This window comes from Ranitomeya imitator, chromosome 7 (genome assembly GCF_032444005.1).
Source record: "Ranitomeya imitator isolate aRanImi1 chromosome 7, aRanImi1.pri, whole genome shotgun sequence".
Classification (NCBI taxonomy): domain Eukaryota; kingdom Metazoa; phylum Chordata; class Amphibia; order Anura; family Dendrobatidae; genus Ranitomeya; species Ranitomeya imitator.
The window spans coordinates 58,149,366-58,169,391 of NC_091288.1; the positions used below are offsets into that span (position 1 = coordinate 58,149,366).

Consider the following 20,026-nt stretch of genomic DNA (forward strand, 5'->3'; position numbering starts at 1 on the left):
GACAGTTACAAGTTTTTCACTGCAGCCCCATAAGCCTCCATAGCTGCCCCCTCTGGGCATTACTGGCTGCTATGGGAAACGCTTGGTCCTTCTCATTTTCTTCCATGTATGGAGAACGTACACATTACACATATAAAGCCGCAGCGTTACCCGGCACCGCGTCTTCAACTGTTCACCACAGCCGCCATACACGGATTACGTAGCGAGCGCGACTAACAACACAGCGCGCGCAAACACCCGCTTAAATAGACGACGCTAAGTCCCGCCCCCTCCCGGAGGTCAGACTCACGCTGACACCAAACCCGACCAGCCTATAAATAACTCGTCCACTCATTGGCTGCAGTAAACAAATATAGAACACGTGAAGCAAAACAACCAATGGCAATTATCAAGGCTCTCGGGGGTCACAATAAGCGGTCTATTATTAGATTGACAGCTTCCTCATCCAATGATTTTTCTTCACTGTTCTATTATCCCGCCCTATCACAATGATTAGCGCGTTTTAGAAACAAGGCAGGGACATGGGAGTGAGGCTCTAATGCCAGTCTCTTTGTTATTGACATCTCTGGCAGCCAATGGGCGAGCGACTGTGTATCGGGCTTTGCTTCTGCTGGTCAGAGAGGTCTCCGGGGGTGGGACCTTTTTTCCAGAGTGACAGATGGACTGACCAATGAGCGCTCAGTGCGAAGTAGGGCGCAGTGTTAGGAGGTGCGCGGGATGTTGGCCGCTCGGAGCCTCGGGTAGAACAGGAGGATCAGTGAGACAGCAGGAACATAGCACAGAGCGCGGCCTGGAGCCCCGGAGCGGTGCGCTGCTCAGGTGAGAGGAGGAGACGTCTGCACCCTCAGCTGCCATGTCTGCACCTCTCCCCCCGTTACCCCGGGTCTGTGTGCAGGTGGCGCGAGTGGTGATCGATACGTGCATGTATCGCGGGCAGAGCACGGGGCGCCATCGGTGTGTCTTGTAATGAATGGCCGGTGTGACGGTGCAGCCCTGTGTATTTACTGTGACACGTGTGTGCGGAGCACGGGAGCTGTGGAGGCTCCACTGACGGCTGTGGCCGGATACCCACCATTCATCCAGCCTGAGACCTCCACAGGAGACCCCTGAGCTGCTCCTGCCAGGGACAGCTGGGGAATAGGAAGCATGGAGCTTTTATGTGCCCCGTAGTGCCTGTCCGCTGAGCCCTGCGCCCGCGGTGTTCGCCCTGCGCCCGCGGTGTTCGCCCTGCGCCCGCGGTGTTCGCCCTGCGCCCGCGGTGTTCGCCCTGCGCCCGCGGTGTTCGCCCTGCGCCCGCGGTGTTCGCCCTGCGCCCGCGGTGTTCGCCCTGCGCCCGCGGTGTTCGCCCTGCGCCCGCGGTGTTCGCCCTGCGCCCGCGGTGTTCGCCCTGCGCCCGTCTGCGCAGTCATCCTGAGTCTTTCCGCAGTCGCCCGTCGCAGTCGTCCTGTGCTTATCCACGCAGTCGCCTTGTGCCCGTCCGTACAGTTGTTCGCACAGTCCTGTGCCCGTCCGCGCAGTCGCCCTGTGCCCGTCTGCGCTCCCATCCTAACTCATTTGCGAAGACCAGTACTATTAGAGACCCATGATAGATGGGGTAGGTCAAACCGTCACTATTGAACATAGTCGCTCTGTAATTTGTTCCTTCGCTACACTTGTTTTTTTGTTCTCCCCAAGTGTAATAAATATTATTTTCTTACATCACCAGAATGACAGTGTGCGGTGAATTTGGACTTTTGTGGACAAAGGGTCTTCAGGCCCATTACACCAGCACTTCGTTTTAGGACAGAGTGCAGGCCAATACTTCTTGCTCTGCATAGGCAGCAACTGAGATGACAAAGCTTGCGTTACCATGCTGAGAGCTGTCATCCCTCCGGTAAGCATCTTAGTCCAGTGAGGTCCTGGCTTAGTGAAAGTAGGGGGCAGGTGGGGTTGAACTTTGCACCTCCACAGAATTTGGCACCCAGTGCAACCTCCCTCCCCACGTGATGACACTGGTGTAACTGAAGTTTCTGGATTTATTGATCGTATCAGCTATTATGGTACTATAAAGTGTTTCCGTTAACGTCATGTGACAGTGTTAGCTCTGCAGTTATATGGAAAATGTTCAGCACAGCCAAAAGGAGGAGGTGCACGGTCATAGGCTCCCAAGCCTTGATGTAAGATGCAAGTGACTGGCACACTCCAGAAGTGTTGTGATGCAAAGTGGGGGTTTTATTTACATACAGTATTCACAAACGTTTCAGTCGTTACTGGACCTTCATCAGTGTGCTAAAGGGAAATCTATACAGAGAAAGTGACATCCAATGTATAAAACAAAAAGGAACAAAATATGAAAATAAACAAAAAAAACCAAAAGTATATACATCACATGGGAGAATACAGTCATGATTGAGAGTAACAAACCACAACTCCAATGGAGAAACATCAAACAAGATAGCCGAGATATAATGGCTGCACAGATTGAACATATGCGTGTAAAAATAACATAGTAACATAGTAACATAGTTAGTAAGGCCAAAAAAAGACATTTGTCCATCCAGTTCAGCCTATATTCCATCATAATAAATCCCCAAATCTACGTCCTTCTACAGAACCTAATAATTGTATGATACAATATTGTTCTGCTCCAGGAAGACATCCAGGCCTCTCTTGAACCCCTCGACTGAGTTCGCCATCACCACCTCCTCAGGCAAGCAATTCCAGATTCTCACTGCCCTAACAGTAAAGAATCCTCTTCTATGTTGGTGGAAAAACCTTCTCTCCTCCAGACGCAAAGAATGCCCCCTTGTGCCCGTCACCTTCCTTGGTATAAACAGATCCTCAGCGAGATATTTGTATTGTCCCCTTATATACTTATACATGGTTATTAGATCGCCCCTCAGTCGTCTTTTTTCTAGACTAAATAATCCTAATTTCGCTAATCTATCTGGGTATTGTAGTTCTCCCATCCCCTTTATTAATTTTGTTGCCCTCCTTTGTACTCTCTCTAGTTCCATTATATCCTTCCTGAGCACCGGTGCCCAAAACTGGACACAGTACTCCATGTGCGGTCTAACTAGGGATTAGTACAGAGGCAGTATAATGCTCTCATCATGTGTATCCAGACCTCTTTTAATGCACCCCATGATCCTGTTTGCCTTGGCAGCTGCTGCCTGGCACTGGCTGCTCCAGGTAAGTTTATCATTAACTAGGATCCCCAAGTCCTTCTCCCTGTCAGATTTACCCAGTGGTTTCCCGTTCAGTGTGTAATGGTGATATTGATTCCCTCTTCCCATGTGTATAACCTTACATTTATCATTGTTAAACCTCATCTGCCACCTTTCAGCCCAAGTTTCCAACTTATCCAGATCCATCTGTAGCAGAATACTATCTTCTCTTGTATTAACTGCTTTACATAGTTTTGTATCATCTGCAAATATCGATATTTTACTGTGTAAACCTTCTACCAGATCATTAATGAATATGTTGAAGAGAACAGGTCCCAATACTGACCCCTGCGGTACCCCACTGGTCACAGCGACCCAGTTAGAGACTATACCATTTATAACCACCCTCTGCTTTCTATCACTAAGCCAGTTACTAACCCATTTACACACATTTTCCCCCAGACCAAGCATTCTCATTTTGTGTACCAACCTCTTGTGCGGCACGGTATCAAACGCTTTGGAAAAATCGAGATATACCACGTCCAATGACTCACCGTGGTCCAGCCTATAGCTTACCTCTTCATAAAAACTGATTAGATTGGTTTGACAGGAGCGATTTCTCATAAACCCATGCTGATATGGAGTTAAACAGTTATTCTCATTGAGATAATCCAGAATAACATCCCTCAGAAACCCTTCAAATATTTTACCAACAATAGAGGTTAGACTTACTGGCCTATAATTTCCAGGTTCACTTTTAGAGCCCTTTTTGAATATTGGCACCACATTTGCTATGCGCCAGTCCTGCGGAACAGACCCTGTCGCTATAGAGTCCCTAAAAATAAGAAATAATGGTTTATCTATTACATTACTTAGTTCTCTTAGTACTCGTGGGTGTATGCCATCCGGACCCGGAGATTTATCTATTTTAATCTTATTTAGCCGGTTTCGCACCTCTTCTTGGGTTAGATTGGTGACCCTTAATATAGGGTTTTCATTGTTTCTTGGGATTTCACCTAGCATTTCATTTTCCACCGTGAATACCGTGGAGAAGAAGGTGTTTAATATGTTAGCTTTTTCCTCGTCATCTACAACCATTCTTTCCTCACTATTTTTTAAGGGGCCTACATTTTCAGTTTTTATTCTTTTACTATTGATATAGTTGAAGAACAGTTTGGGATTAGTTTTACTCTCCTTAGCAATGTGCTTCTCTGTTTCCTTTTTGGCAGCTTTAATTAGTTTTTTAGATAAAGTATTTTTCTCCCTATAGTTTTTTAGAGCTTCAATGGTGCCATCCTGCTTTAGTAGTGCAAATGCTTTCTTTTTACTGTTAATTGCCTGTCTTACTTCTTTGTTTAGCCACATTGGGTTTTTCCTATTTCTAGTCCTTTTATTCCCACAAGGTATAAACCGCTTACACTGCCTATTTAGGACGTTCTTAAACATTTCCCATTTATTATCTGTATTCTTATTTCTGAGGATATTGTCCCAGTCTACCAGATTAAGGGCATCTCTAAGCTGGTCAAACTTTGCCTTCCTAAAGTTCAGTGTTTTTGTGACTCCCTGACAAGTCCCCCTAGTGAAAGACAGGTGAAACTGTACAATATTGTGGTCGCTATTTCCTAGATGCCCGACCACCTGCAGATTTGTTATTCTGTCAGGTCTATTAGATAGTATTAGGTCTAAAAGTGCTGCTCCTCTGGTTGGATTCTGCACCAATTGTGAAAGATAATTTTTCTTGGTTATTAGCAGAAACCTGTTGCCTTTATGGGTTTCACAGGTTTCTGTTTCCCAGTTAATATCCGGGTAGTTAAAGTCCCCCATAACCAGGACCTCATTATGGGTTGCAGCTTCATCTATCTGCTTTAGAAGTAGACTTTCCATGGTTTCTGTTATATTTGGGGGTTTGTAACAGACCCCAATGAGAATTTTGTTACCATTTTTCCCTCCATGAATTTCGACCCATATGGACTCGACATCCTCATTTCCTTCGCTAATATCCTCCCTTAAAGTGGACTTTAGACAAGACTTTACATAGAGACAAACCCCTCCTCCTTTCCGATTTTTACGATCCTTTCTAAACAGACTGTAACCCTGTAAGTTAACTGCCCAGTCATAGCTTTCATCTAACCATGTCTCGGTTATTCCCACTATGTCAAAGTTACCTGTAGATATTTCTGCTTCTAGTTCTTCCATCTTGTTTGTCAGGCTTCTGGCGTTTGCGAGCATGCAGTTTAGAGGATTTTGTTTTGTTCCAATATCCTCGCTGTGGATTGTTTTAGAAATGTTCTTACCTCCCTTCTGAGTATGTTTTCCTGGATCTTCTTTGTTCAAGTCTAATGTTTTTCTTCCCGTAATGTATCACGGAGAATAAGGAAAATAAGGGGTTACGGTAGGAGGGGGTGATGGGATGGGAAAACCTATGAGAAAGATAAACCTACCTAATTTACAAAAATTGTGCCAGTCACTTGCAGTGTTAGCTCTGCAGACTTTTTTTTTTTCTTGGCTTTATGCACTTCCTTCAATTGCTTTAGGCTGGTTTCACATTTGCGGTTGTGTCCGCAGCGTTTGTGCCGCAATTTTCCGCATGCATCGTATATTCCTATCTTTAACATTAGGGACGCAGGTGTCTGAGATTGGTTACGTTTTGCTGCATTTGACGACGCATGCGTCGTTTCATTATGTGCGGCTTGGCGCGGTAAACGCTACATGTAGTAATTTTAGAGGCGTCAATTTGCCGCTTAGAAACGTATGCGGTTGTTATTGCAAGGAAGGCAGCAAAAAAACGCATTACTGTCTATGGGAACGCATGCGTACACATGTCTTTGCGTACGCATGCGTTTGATGCGCTTGCATACTTCGGACTGCACATGTCCAGGAACTGTTTTAGACATGCCCATTAACCCCTTAACCCCTTTCTGACCTCGGATGGGATAGTACATCCGAGTTCAGAACCCCCCGCTTTGATGTGGGCTTCAGCGGTGAGCCCGCATCAAAGCCGGGACATGTCAGCTGTTTTGAACAGTTGACATGTGCCCTCAATAGTGGCAGGTGAAATCGCGATTCACCCGCCGCCATTAACTAGTTAAATGCCGCTGTCAAACGCAGACAGCGGCATTTAACCGGCGCTTCCGGCCATCGGGCCGGAAATGAGCGCATCACGGACCTCCGTCACATGATCGGGGGTCAGCGATGCTTCTGCATAGTAATCATAGAGGTCCTTGAGACCTCCATGGTTACTGATGCCGGTTTGCTGTGAGCGCCACCCTGTGGTCGGCCCTCATAGCAAGCCTGCAATTCAGCTACATAGCAGTGATCTGATGATCGCTGCTATGTAGCTGAGCCGATCGAGTTGTGCCAGCTTCTAGCCTCCCATGGACGCTATTGAAGCATGGCAAAAGTTTTAAAAAAAAAAAAAAGGGAAAAAAATGTGAAAAAATATAAAAGTTTAAATCACCCCCATTTTGCCCCATTCAAAATAAAACAATAAAAAAAAAAAAACCTACACATATTTGGTATCATCGCGTTCAGAATCGCCAGATCTATCAATAAAAAAAAAAACATTAACCTGATCGCCAAACAGCGTAGCGGAAAAAAAAACCCGCCAGAATTACGTTTTTTTTGGTCACTGCGACATTGCATTAAAATGCAATAACGGGCGATCAATAGAACGTATCTGCACAAATGTGGTATCAATAAAAACGTGGATAAAAAACACTGCGTTATCAGACGTTTGCATGTGTGTTTGCATGCATTTGCGAGCGATACTCTGCGGACTTAACCGCAAATGTGAAACTAGCCTTACACTTTCTAGTTCTCTTTCCAGAGAGCTAATTTTTAAGATGAGCAAATCAATTTGCAGGATCCTGGTCTAGTAGCCAGCTTAGTACTAGTCGGGAGCCCTAAGGGTATGTTTCCACGTTCAGGAAACGCTGCGTTTTTTACGCTGCGTCAAAAACGCAGCGTCCAGATGTTACAGCATAGTGGAGGCGATTTCATGAAATCCCGTCTCCACTATGCATTAAAAGATGCATGCGACATAGCCGCAAAAACGCACATGCGGCGCGTCTTTTAAAAATGCAGCATGTCCTTACATTGCAGAAACAACGCAAGGACAGCGCAGGCGACCTGCCAGTGACCTCAGGTGCAGATTTGGCCAGGATTTTACCTGCATAAAATCCTGACCAAGTCCTGATGCAATCCTGAACGTGGACACATAATCGCCTCCTACCTGCGGGTCCCCCAGCTCCTCTTTTGATCAGCTGGTGCGGCGTCATAGTTGTGGCGCAAAGCGCACAGTGTTGCCCCAGGTAGTCTAATCAGAAGAGTAGCTGGGGACTTTATTACTCATCTCCACCAGATTGGTAAAGTCTAAATAAACAGTAACGTCAAGGCTTCACCTGGAGTCTTTATCTCACTTCAAAAAATACCTCTGATAAAGAGGAGCTTGAAAACCTCTTAAATATTGTACCAGTCAGCAGTTTCTTATCGTAGAAGCAACTTCTTTCCTCCATAAATTACCATGAAAATAGTTTTGAAATTTCTTGCAAAATATTCGTTAGGGTATGTGCACACGTCAGGAATTTCTTGCAGAAATTTCCTGACAAAAACCGGACATTTCTGCCAGAAATCCGCATGCGTTTTTTTTTTGTGCGGTTTTTTTGCGTTTTTTCCAAATGCATAGAATAGCGGGAAAAACACGAAGAATCCGCAAAATTAATGAACATGCTGCTTTTTTTTTTGTGGAAAAACACGCATCATGTGCACAAAAATTGCAAAAGGCATTCTAAATGATAGGATGCATATGTCTGCGGTTTGTAATGCGTTTTTATCTTGAAAAAAAAAAACGCGAAAAAACCTGAACGTGTGCACATACCCCAAGGCCATGTTCACACGATCCTTTTTTTCATGCGGAATTGCCGCGATTTTCCCGCTGCGGGTCCGCAGCTGTTTTCCATGCAGGGTACATTACATTGTACCCTATGGAAAACAGGAACTGCTGTGCCCACAATGCGGAAAATAAAAAAAAAAAGCCGCGCTGAATAGCTGCGGGAAAAAAGAAGTACCATGTTACTTCTTTTTTCGGAGCCGCAGCGGTTCTGCCCCCATTGACCTCCATTGTGAGGTCAAACCCGCAGTAAAACCCGCAGATGAAAAAAATATCTGCGGGTTTTACTGCGGTTTATGGTGCAGAACCACTGCGGTTTATGGTGCAGAACCGCTGCAGCAGGAAGTGCGGGGAAGCGGGCGGAAGTGCGTGGGCGGAGTGTGGCTGCCCCCCCGTGCTCCGATCCCGCCCCCGGTGCTCCAATCCCACCGCCCCGTGCTCCGATGCCCCCCCCCCAGTGCTCCGATGCCCCCCCCCCGTGCCCTAATCTCCCCCCTTATACTTACCCGGCGTCCCGGTGTCCGTCCGGCCGTCTTCTCCCTGGGCGCCGCCATCTTGCAAAATGGCGGGCGCATGCGCAGTGCGCCCGCCGAATCTGCCGGCCGGCAGATTCGTTCCAAAGTGCATTTTGATCACTGAGATAGGTTATATCTCAGTGATCAAAATAAAAAAAAATAGTAAATGACACCCCCCCCCCCTTGTCACCCCCATAGGTAGGGACAATAAAAAAAAATTAAGAATTTTTTTTTTTTTTCGACTAAGGTTAGAATAGGGGTAGGGGTAGGGTTAGGGTATTTTCAGCCATTTTAACCCTAAAAAACTTCCTAGAAAACACACAGACTCTGCATAGAAAACTGCATAAAAAAAGATAAAAAAAAGGATCAAAAAACGCATAAAAAAACGCATCAAAAAAGGACAAAAAAAGGACCAAAAAAAGGACCTGCGTTTTCTGCCAAGAGCTGCAGTTTTTTAAAAAACAGTCCTGAAAAAAAAAGGATGGAAATCAGGAACGTGTGAACATACCCTTAAAGTTTCATTATTCCGTATAGAAAGTTTGGCTGTAGGGCTGGTCCATGTGCTGAGAAGTGGAGACTGTAGTAGCCAACACAGGCAACAGCATGGACCCCAAACTGATACATTGTAGCCAACTGTCAGGACAGGAGACATATTGGTTATATTTACAATTGCAGCTATTTGTGCCCTGTAAATATTAGAACTATGGCTGCAGCAGTTTTAAAACGTTTTTTGCAAGGGAAAAACAATGAAAATATATATCTTCAATCGCTTGCAGGGGTTAAAAATAACAAAGTAAAGTTTACTCCTTGCCGCCACCACGTCCCTCTTTCTACAGCAGCCAATCACTGGGCTCAGCAGTGACACTGAGGCGTTTATCAGGAGGCCGCTGAGTCCAGTGATTGGCTGCAGTGGTTCTGAAGTCACCTCTACAGTCTGTTAAGACAGAGAAATGAGGGACATGGGGTATTTCGGGGAGGGGAAGGCCGTGGAACATAGTAACATAGTAACATAGTAAGGCCGAAAAAAGACATTTGTCCATCCAGTTCAGCCTATATTCCATCATAATAAATACCCAGATCTACGTCCTTCTACAGAACCTAATAATTGTATGATACAATATTGTTCTGCTCCAGGAAGACATCCAGGCCTCTCTTGAACCCCTCGACTGAGTTCGCCATCACCACCTCCTCAGGCAAGCAATTCCAGATTCTCACTGCCCTAACAGTAAAGAATCCTCTTCTATGTTGGTGGAAAAACCTTCTCTCCTCCAGACGCAAAGAATGCCCCCTTGTGCCCGTCACCTTCCTTGGTATAAACAGATCCTCAGCGAGATATTTGTATTGTCCCCTTATATACTTATACATGGTTATTAGATCGCCCCTCAGTCGTCTTTTTTCTAGACTAAATAATCCTAATTTCGCTAATCTATCTGGGTATTGTAGTTCTCCCATCCCCTTTATTAATTTTGTTGCCCTCCTTTGTACTCTCTCTAGTTCCATTATATCCTTCCTGAGCACCGGTGCCCAAAACTGGACACAGTACTCCATGTGCGGTCTAACTAGGGATTAGTACAGAGGCAGTATAATGCTCTCATCATGTGTATCCAGACCTCTTTTAATGCACCCCATGATCCTGTTTGCCTTGGCAGCTGCTGCCTGGCACTGGCTGCTCCAGGTAAGTTTATCATTAACTAGGATCCCCAAATCCTTCTCCCTGTCAGATTTACCCAGTGGTTTCCCGTTCAGTGTGTAATGGTGATATTGATTCCCTCTTCCCATGTGTATAACCTTACATTTATCATTGTTAAACCTCATCTGCCACCTTTCAGCCCAAGTTTCCAACTTATCCAGATCCATCTGTAGCAGAATACTATCTTCTCTTGTATTAACTGCTTTACATAGTTTTGTATCATCTGCAAATATCGATATTTTACTGTGTAAACCTTCTACCAGATCATTAATGAATATGTTGAAGAGAACAGGTCCCAATACTGACCCCTGCGGTACCCCACTGGTCACAGCGACCCAGTTAGAGACTATACCATTTATAACCACCCTCTGCTTTCTATCACTAAGCCAGTTACTAACCCATTTACACACATTTTCCCCCAGACCAAGCATTCTCATTTTGTGTACCAACCTCTTGTGCGGCACGGTATCAAACGCACGGAAGATAAACTGTAGTTTATTTTTTTTTATCTCTGCAAGCCCTTGCAATAAAAAAAAAAAAAGGTATATTAATTCTTGGAAAACCCCTTTCAAGTTTCTCAAGGTAAAGAAAAGGTGCTTTTGATGTGATGGCAGGAGAGATCTAGAGAAGATCGGGGCAGGTTTGTGAACTAAAGGTACCGTCACACTAAGCGACGCTGCAGCGATACCGACAACGATGCCGTTCGCTGCAGCGTCGCTGTTTGGTCGCTGGAGAGCTGTCACACAGACAGCTCTCCAGTGACCAACGATCCTGAAGTCCCTGGGTAACCAGGGTAAACATCGGGTTACTAAGCACAGGGCCGCGCTTAGTAACCCGATGTTTACCCTGGTTACCGTTGTAAATGTAAAAAAACAAACACTACATACTTACCTTCCCGGTTTCTGGTCATGTCCCTCGCCTTCAGCTTCCCGCACTGACTCAACGCCGGCCGTAAAGTACAGCGGTGACGTCACCGCTGTGCTGTGCTTTACGGCTGGCCGGCGATCACCAGTCAGTGCGGGAAGCTGACGGCGAGGGACCTGACCAGACACCAGGAAGGTAAGTATGTAGTGTTTGTTTTTTTACATTTACAACGGTAACCAGGGTAAACATCGGGTTACGAAGTGCGGCCCTGCGCTTAGTAACCCGATGTTTACCCTGGTTACCAGTGAAGACATCGCTGGATCGGTGTCACACACGCCGATTCAGCGATGTCAGCGGGAGATCCAGCGACGAAACAAAGTGCTGGACTTTACTCAGCGAGCAACGATCTCCCAGCAGGGGCCTGATCGTTGGTCGCTGTCACACATAACGATTTAGTTAACGATATCGTTATGTGTGACGGTACCCTTAGACTCTGATTTATTCCAGCGGCTCATGTGTTGCATTTCTGGACGTGTCGTGCCAGACAATGGCTTATAGTTAGAAACTCTTCTGTGTTTGATAACTCTTGATTATACAGTATTTGAGGGAAACCTGTCAGAAAGTTTTTAGCCCCCCCTTCTCCCTCTGTGATTGGCTGCAGCGCTCATATGACGTAACAATATCACGTCAACCCTGGCGCCGACATCACTGAAACTGGAGGGGAGCATTTGTTGTTTTGGTTTAATAGTTGAGTTTCTTTATTTAAAACTCAGCTTTTGCCTACATTGATAAAAATGCTTGTAAAAAAACAACTGTGCCATTTACCTCTTGTAAAAAAAAAAAAAAAATCCTGTCCTTTCTCCTGAACAGAGGGATATTTAACTTTACAGTTTCTTGCTCTTTTACTAGGTTACCTCTTTTCTTTCGGGCTTGCAAGCGCTGCTCCTAAGATGCCCGGATTCCTAGATCCCGTCCGCGTCAGTCTAGGTGCATTCCTCCAGACATGAAGCGTCCTCTGCTTGCAGCCTGGGAGAGCGCAAATTAGCAATTTGTTTGTATATATAATATATGTATGGGTGTAGTTTGATTTGAATATTATTTTGCTGAAAGCTTTTGTAATAATTTTTGTTGATAGAAGAAAATGTTGCAGTTTGGGTGTGTCTGATCAGTGGCTGATGCCAGCATGCTAATTTGCTCGGCAGTGTGATTCCAGAATTTAGCTGGCCGTCCACATTAGATTAAAGGGCTTCACCTTTCTGCATGCAGTTGGCGTGTCTGATTGATTTATTTATTTTTAAATCAAATTACTGTAGTCTCTACGTCTTGTTTTGCATATCCGTCACTGCTTCGGGGATTTCCGCAGCCTGCCGTGATGTCACATCAATAGCGCTGCAGCTAATCACTGGGCTCAGCAGCTCTGAGCAACCGCTGAGACCACTGCTTGGCTGTAATCGCCAGAACAATGGCAGAGACAAATCAATGGACCTAGGGAGGGCGATTGCCCGATTGTTTTATCACTTTTAGTGCTGATGGTGTATAGACAAGTAAAGCTGGAAAATCCCTTTAATATAGGTTGAACCCTCCAATTTATTTATGAATAGGACTCTAAATTCATCAGACCCAGTGTTCATAAAAATGCATCATCCCTTGGGAATATGCCATCAATTAGCCAATGAACTAAGAAAACCAAAGCTGTAGGGTTGGACATGTACAGACTCTGACTTTAGCTTTAAAAGATAAACCAATGTTAATATTATTTTTTTCATTACGGGGGTTTTCTGGACTCAGAAGAAAAGTCTGCAGTAATAGGTGATTGCTGAATCTTGATAGTGTGCAATGAGCACACTTTCATGATTCTCCTGTAATTTTTGTGCTGGTGGCAGTCATGTGAGCTCATGTATGCATTTTACATATTTGTGGTCACAGGCCGACTAGATTTGTATCCAGTTCTCTGAAGATTAAAGGGAATCTGTCACCCCATTTTTGGCCTATAAACTGCGGCCACCGCCATCAGGGGCATATCTACAGCATTCTGTAATGCTGTGGTTAAGCCCCCAATGTAACCTGAAAGATGAGAAAAAGGTTAGATTATACTCACCCAGGGGCGGTCCCGGTGCGGTCCGGGTCCGATGTGCGTCGCAGGTCCAGGTCCGGCGCCTCCCATCTTCATACGATGACGTCCTCTTCTTTGCTTGCTGTCACAGCTCCTGCGCAGGCATACTGATTTGGCGCCGGGCCTCTCTGACCTTTCCTGGTGCCTGCGCACCGCAGTATTTTTCTCTACAGGGCAGATAAAGTACGCCTGCGCAGGAGCCGCGGCAGGAAACAAGGAAGAGGACGTCATCATATGAAGATGGGAGGCGCTGGACCCGGACCTGCAATGCCCATCGGACCTGTTTTTTCTTATATTTCAGGTTACATGGGGGGGGGTTATCTACAGCTTTACAGAATGCTGTAGGTAAGCCCCTGATGCTGGTGGCCTTGGCTTATCGGCCAAAAATGGGGTGACAGGTTCCCTTTAAAGGGAACCTGTCAGCCCGTTTTTTCAAGATGATATAAAAATAGCGCTAAATAGGGGCAGAGCTGTGCTTTAAGTTAGTGTATTTTTGGAGCCTTTATTCCCCACATATGCTGCCGAAATACCTTTGTAAAGTCGCCGTTTTGGGCTGTCACTCACGCTGGTCTGGTCATATGGGCGTGGTGACAGCGCTGTTTCTCCCCCAGATCTCCGTTGGTGGCGTAGTGGTGTGCGCATGCCCAGCAGGCGAATCCAGTGCGCAGGTGAAGGAAAAAAGCGCGATCTGCACTATTCCGCGGTTTATTGGTGGGCGCGGCCATCTTTGTGAGGCCACGCGTGCGCAGATGGTACTTCTCGGCTTCCCGGGGCTTCAGGAAAATGGCCGCCGCGATCTCCATCTGCGCACGCGCGGCATCCCGCGGCCATTTTCCTGAAGCCCCGGGAAGCCGAGAAGTACCATCTGCGCATGCGCGGCCTCACAAAGATGGCGTCAAAACAGCGACTTTACAAAGGTATTTCGGCAGCATAGGTGGGGAATAAAGGCTCCAAAAATACACTAATTTAAAGCACAGCTCTGCCCCTATTTAGCGCTATTTTTATATCATCTTGAAAAAACGGGGTGACAGGTTCCCTTTAAGAGAAGTAGAAGCAAGTCAATTTGGCCGCAAGTATTGAAATCACAGCTACTCACATGGTGAAATTAATACAGGGGAATCATGACAAAGTGCACATTGCTCACTGTGATGATTCAGTAGACTTTTTTTTTTCTCAGGCTGGGAAAAAACCCTTTAATTTCCATAAGTTTTAGAAATGTTAATAATCTACTATATAATTGTCTAAGGGTCACTTCCGTCTTTCTGTCTTTCCTTCTTTCTGTCACGGATATTCATTGGTCGCGGCCTCTGTCTGTCATGGAAATCCAAGTCGCTGATTGGTTGCGGCAAAACGGCCACGACCAATCAGCGACGGGCACAGTCCGGAAGAAAATGGCCGCTCCTTACTCCCCCCAGTCAGTGCCCGGCGCCCGCATACTCCCCTCCAGTCAGCGCTCACACAGGGTTAATGCCGGCGGTAACGGACCGCGTTATGCCACGGGTAACGCACTCCATAACCGCTGCTATTAACCCTGTGTGACCAACTTTTTTACAATTGATGTTGTCTATGCGGCATCAATAGTAAAAAAAAAAATGTATTGCTAAAAATAATAAAAAACAAAAAACCTGCTATCCTCACCCTCCGTAGTCCGCCGAGCCGCACGCGCCTGCCGCCATCTTCTGTTCCCGGCGATGCATTGCGAAATTACCCAGAAGATTTAGCGGTCTCACGAGACCACTAAGTCATCTGGGTAATTTTGCAATGCATCCTGGGAATGGAAGATGGCGGCAGCCGCGAGTGTATCGCCGGAGCTTCGCTGGATCCTAGGGGGTGAGTATATAACGATTTTTTATTTTAATTATTTTTTTTAACAGGGATATGATGCCCACACTGCTAAATACTGTTTGGGCTGTGTTAGATACCACGTGGCTGCTATATACTACATATGCAGTGTTATATACTCCGTGGGCTGTGCGATATACTCCGTGGGCTGTGCTATATATTGCGTGGGCTGTGCTATATATTACGTGGCCACTGTTATATACTGCGTGGGCTGTGTTATATACTACGTGGCTGCTATATACTGCGTGGGCTGTGCTATATATTACATGGCCACTGTTATATACTGCGTGGGCAGTGTTATATACTACGTGGCTGCTATATACTGCGTGGGCTGTGCTATATATTACGTGGCTGCTATATACTGCGTGGCCTGTGTTATATACTGCGTGGCCTGTGTTATATACTGCGTGGCCTGTGTTATATACTGCGTGGCCTGTGTAATATACTGCGTCGCCTGTGTTATATACTGCGTGGCTGCTATATACTGCGTGGGCTGTGTTATATAGTACGTGGCTGTGTTATATACTGCGTGGCCACTGTTATATATTGCGTGGCCTGTATTAACACATCAGGTATTCTACAATATGTATGTATATAGCAGCCACATAGTATATAGCACAGGCCACATAGTGTATAGGAGCCATGTAGTATATAGCAGCCACATAGTATATAGCACAGGCCATGTAGTATATAGCAGACAAATACTATGTGGCCTGTGCTATATACTATTTGTCTGCTATATACTACATGGCTCCTATACACTATGTGGCCTGTGCTATATACTATGTGGCTGCTATATACATACATACATACATACATACATACATACATACATACATACATACATACATATTCTAGAATACCTGATGCGTTAGAATCGGGCCACCATCTAGTATAACTATATTTCATGTTCTGTCTATATAAAGCTCCACTTTATCGAAAAACAGTTATGCTGTAACTTATGAGTGCATTTTTTTTTATAATTATTGGGCGTTTATTCACCAAGTAACAGTGGGGGCATTTATCAGATAATATATTTTTTTTCAATATCTCCTTGTAATTTCAGTGTTCTGTATTACAGATTAAAGGATTTGTTGCAGGTTAAAGGGAACCTGTCACTAGGGTTTTCCCATATAAAAAAAAAAAAAAAAAGCCAGCACCTGTACGACCTCATATACAGCATTCTAGAATGCCGTCTATATGTCCCCAATGCGCTCTGCATAACACCAAAAAGACCCTTTTATTATACTCCGAGACGGTGTGGTCCGATGGGTGTCCCTGGTCTTGATCCGGTGCCTCCTCTCTTCTTGCAATACCTGTCTTCCGTCTTGCTTCATGTGGATGATGCACCCTACAGTGCGCAGGTTCTGGGCGCATGCGCACTCCAATACTTTGCTCTGCCCTCGGCAGGAGTTTCATTGAGGCCACTGTGTGGATGACGTAGGAAGCAAGAAGGACGGCGATCGTGAGTAGAAAGGAGGAGCCGGATCAAGACCAGAGACGCCCATCGGACCGGACTGCGCAGTAGGCAAGTATAATAAAAGGTCTTTTTTGTGTTATGCGCATTGAGGCCATACATGCGGCATTCTAGAATGCTGTATATGAGGGCGTACAGGTGCGGCCCTACTTTATATCGGAAAAACCTTTTGACACTGGTTGAAGTCCACACGAGAGAGAATACTTTGCCTTAAATCCCTGTGCATATTTTGGCACTGTTCTGCAGATTCCAATCCCCTTCGTTAAAAGACGTTTGGAAACCATGATTGTAATCCAAAATGGGAAGTGACATGTTGAGTTTTAAAATCCGCACCACAGATCAATTTCCGCATTGAAAAATTTCACATCATGTGGATAAGATTTGTTCAAGGCTCATTCACTCCGGCTGGTATTTTGGCATAAATTAGCTGTATTTCCATCTCCTGTGGATATGCTCTTGAGCTGAATTCAGCCATAAGATGAAAATTATCTGTCGGAGGGTTGACCGGATTTGTGGCCTAGACGGCTACTTTCACACTTGCGTCGTCGCAATGTGTTGTCTTGGAGAAAAAACGCATCCTGCAAATGAACCCGCAGGATGCGTTTTTTTCTCCATAGATTTGCATTAACGACGCATTGCGACGTATGGCCACACGTCGCATCCGTCGTGCGACAGATGCGTCGTGTTTTGGCGGCCGCGACGCACAAAAAAAGTTCAATGTAACGCTTTTTTGTGCATCGAGTCCACCCCCTCCTCCCCGGAACTCACAATGGGCAGCGGATGCTTTGTAAAACTGCATCTGCTGCCCACGTTGTGCTACATTTAACACACTGCCCGACGGTTTGCAACGGCCCCGTACCGACGCAAGTGTGAAAGTAGCCTAAGTTTGCCTGCAAGCACACCGCACCATCAGCAAAGTTGTCATTGTAGAAGGAAAAAAAATTTAAACATCGACCATTTTATTTTTTTTAATTAGTCAAAAACCATTAACACTTGGATACATGTGGGTCATGAACTGATCCCTGGTTAGGGTACATAACCACTAATATAACAGTGAAATAATACAGTTTTCTTATTTTTTTAACATAACCAAAATAAGTTACCGTATATACTCGAGTATAAGCCGACCCCCCTAATTTTGCCACAAAAAACTGGGAAAACTTATTGACTCGAGTATAAGCCTAGGGTAGAAAATGCAGCAGCTACCGGTGAATTTCAAAAAGAAAAATAGATGCTCCATACCGTTCATTATTGCCCCATAGATGCTCCATATACAACTGTGCTATATAGAATGCTCTGCACCGTTCATTATTGCCCCATAGATGCTCCTTATAAAGCTGTGCCATATAGAATGCTCTGCACCGTTGATTATGGCCCCATAGATGCTCCTTATAATGCTGTGCCATATATGCTCTGCACCTTTGATTATGGCCCCATAAATGCTCCTTATAATGCTGTGCCATATATGCTCTGCACCTTTGATTATGGCCCCATAGGTGCTCCTTATAATGCTGTGCCATATATGCTCTGCACCTTTGATTATGGCCCCATAGATGCTCCTTATAATGCTGTGCCATATATGCTCTGCACCTTTGATTATGGCCCCATAGATGCTCCTTATAATGCTGTGCCATATATGCTCTGCACCTTTGATTATGGCCCCATAGGTGCTCCTTATAATGCTGTGCCATATATGCTCTGCACCTTTGATTATGGCCCCATAGGTGCTCCTTATAATGCTGTGCCATATATGCTCTGCACCTTTGATTATGGCCCCATAGGTGCTCCTTATAATGCTGTGCCATATATGCTCTGCACCTTTGATTATTGCCCCATAGGTGCTCCTTATAATGCTGTGCCATATAGAATGCGGCTGCAATAAAAAAAAAAATCCCATACTCACCTCTCTTCTCAGGACGCCGGCGCTTTCAATATTTACCTGCTCCTCTGCGGCTCCGTCTCCAGCACTGACGCTCAGCAGAGGGCGCGCACTGACTACGTCACAGCGCCCTCTAACCTGAGCGTCACTGCTAGAGGACGCTGCAGACTGAGCCACACCGGAGCGAGGAGCAGGTAATTATAGCGCTGCGCTCCCCTTACCTGCTGCGGCGCGGTCCCTGCAGTCCCTGGCTTCTCCGGCGCTGCAGCTTCTTCCTGTAATTGAGCGGTCACATGGCACCGATCATTTACAGCAATGAATATGCGGCTCCTCCCCTATGGGGGTGGAGCCGCCTATTCATTTCTGTAATGAGCGGTGCCATGTGACCGCTCAGTACAGGAAGAATCTGCAGCGCCGGAGAAGCCAGGGACTGCAGGGACCGCGCTGGGAGCAGGTAAGTATGACTACACAGCCCCCGCTCCCCCTCCCCTGCCGACACCCGGGTATATGACTCGAGTATAAGCCGAGAGGGGGACTTTCAGCCCAAAAAAATGGGCTGAAAATCTCGGCTTATACTCGAGTATATACGGTAACTATCTTTCCTTTTCCATTCCCTATTTCCTATACGTATGTTATGCTCTGCAGCCACTATTACATCGTGTGTCCAGTTCAACATGAAAAAATGTGGTGAAAAGTCATCTTTCAGTTTGAGTTAAAGATAATTCTGTCCAAAAGATATTTATATCTTTGGAAATAATTCTTTGTAGCTATATAATGAATTGCAACGGGAGCTGCCAGCAGCGGATCTTGATGATTTCTGTGACCAAGTGCATTCAGCACTGCAGAACATTCATCAGACAACCATTAATAATATAATTGAGAGCAACAAAGTCGTCTAACTGTGGGGATTTCTGTGCAAGGTGTTCATACACAATACTGAATGCATCGAGATGTTTTGAAAGATGTATATCATCAACATGTCTGTCTATCCGGTGCTTTCCATAATTCCAAGAGTTTGTTTTTCCAGTGGGGGAAAAAAAGAGCAAACAATCTGAGACCTCTTGTGTTCCCATCGTGTCTGGTTCATGGGTGTAACAACATTTACATGGCCTTGTACCTGATGAAATGGATTTTCATCTGCTGTAGCTTTTCTTATGCTCGTATGCAATGCCAAGCAGCATTTATATTAATATGTTTTCTATACCGCTCGCATGTGACATTTCTGAAATGAATCCGGGTAGGAAGGAGGCTGCGAACAGTAAATGTGCAGAACGCATCATGTAGGCCATTGCTTAGCTCATCAAGTGCCCCAACTCCTGAACAAGTGCTGCAGGCGCACTGCGCCCACACAGAGATGTGAGAGGCATAATTTATCCTCTTCAACAAAGACAGAATCATAATGGAGACGTTTCCCTAAATGACATAAGCAGGAAAGCTGCGCTGTGCATGTCTTGTAGGATGTAACGCTGGTCGTAAATGCTGCTGTGTAGTGTGTGATTGTGTGTGGAGACGTACCGATCGTCCCTAACATTAAAGGGGTGTTCCATAATTATCTTTGGGTCATCAATATGGGATCAATAGGGATTTGCGAACCGACATCCCTGTTCGGCTG

At 45.5% G+C, this 20,026-nt stretch overlaps 1 protein-coding gene across 1 annotated transcript in view; it reads left to right on the forward strand.

Moving 5' to 3' along the window:
* Positions 1-648: 648 nt before the first annotated feature.
* The window catches only part of HDAC4 (histone deacetylase 4), a 213,280-nt gene continuing 193,902 nt past the window's right edge, over positions 649-20,026 (forward strand). The window contains exon 1 of the mRNA XM_069733292.1: positions 649-819. The gene's annotated coding sequence lies outside the window, so the exon portion shown is untranslated. The remainder of the gene's footprint in view (positions 820-20,026) is intronic.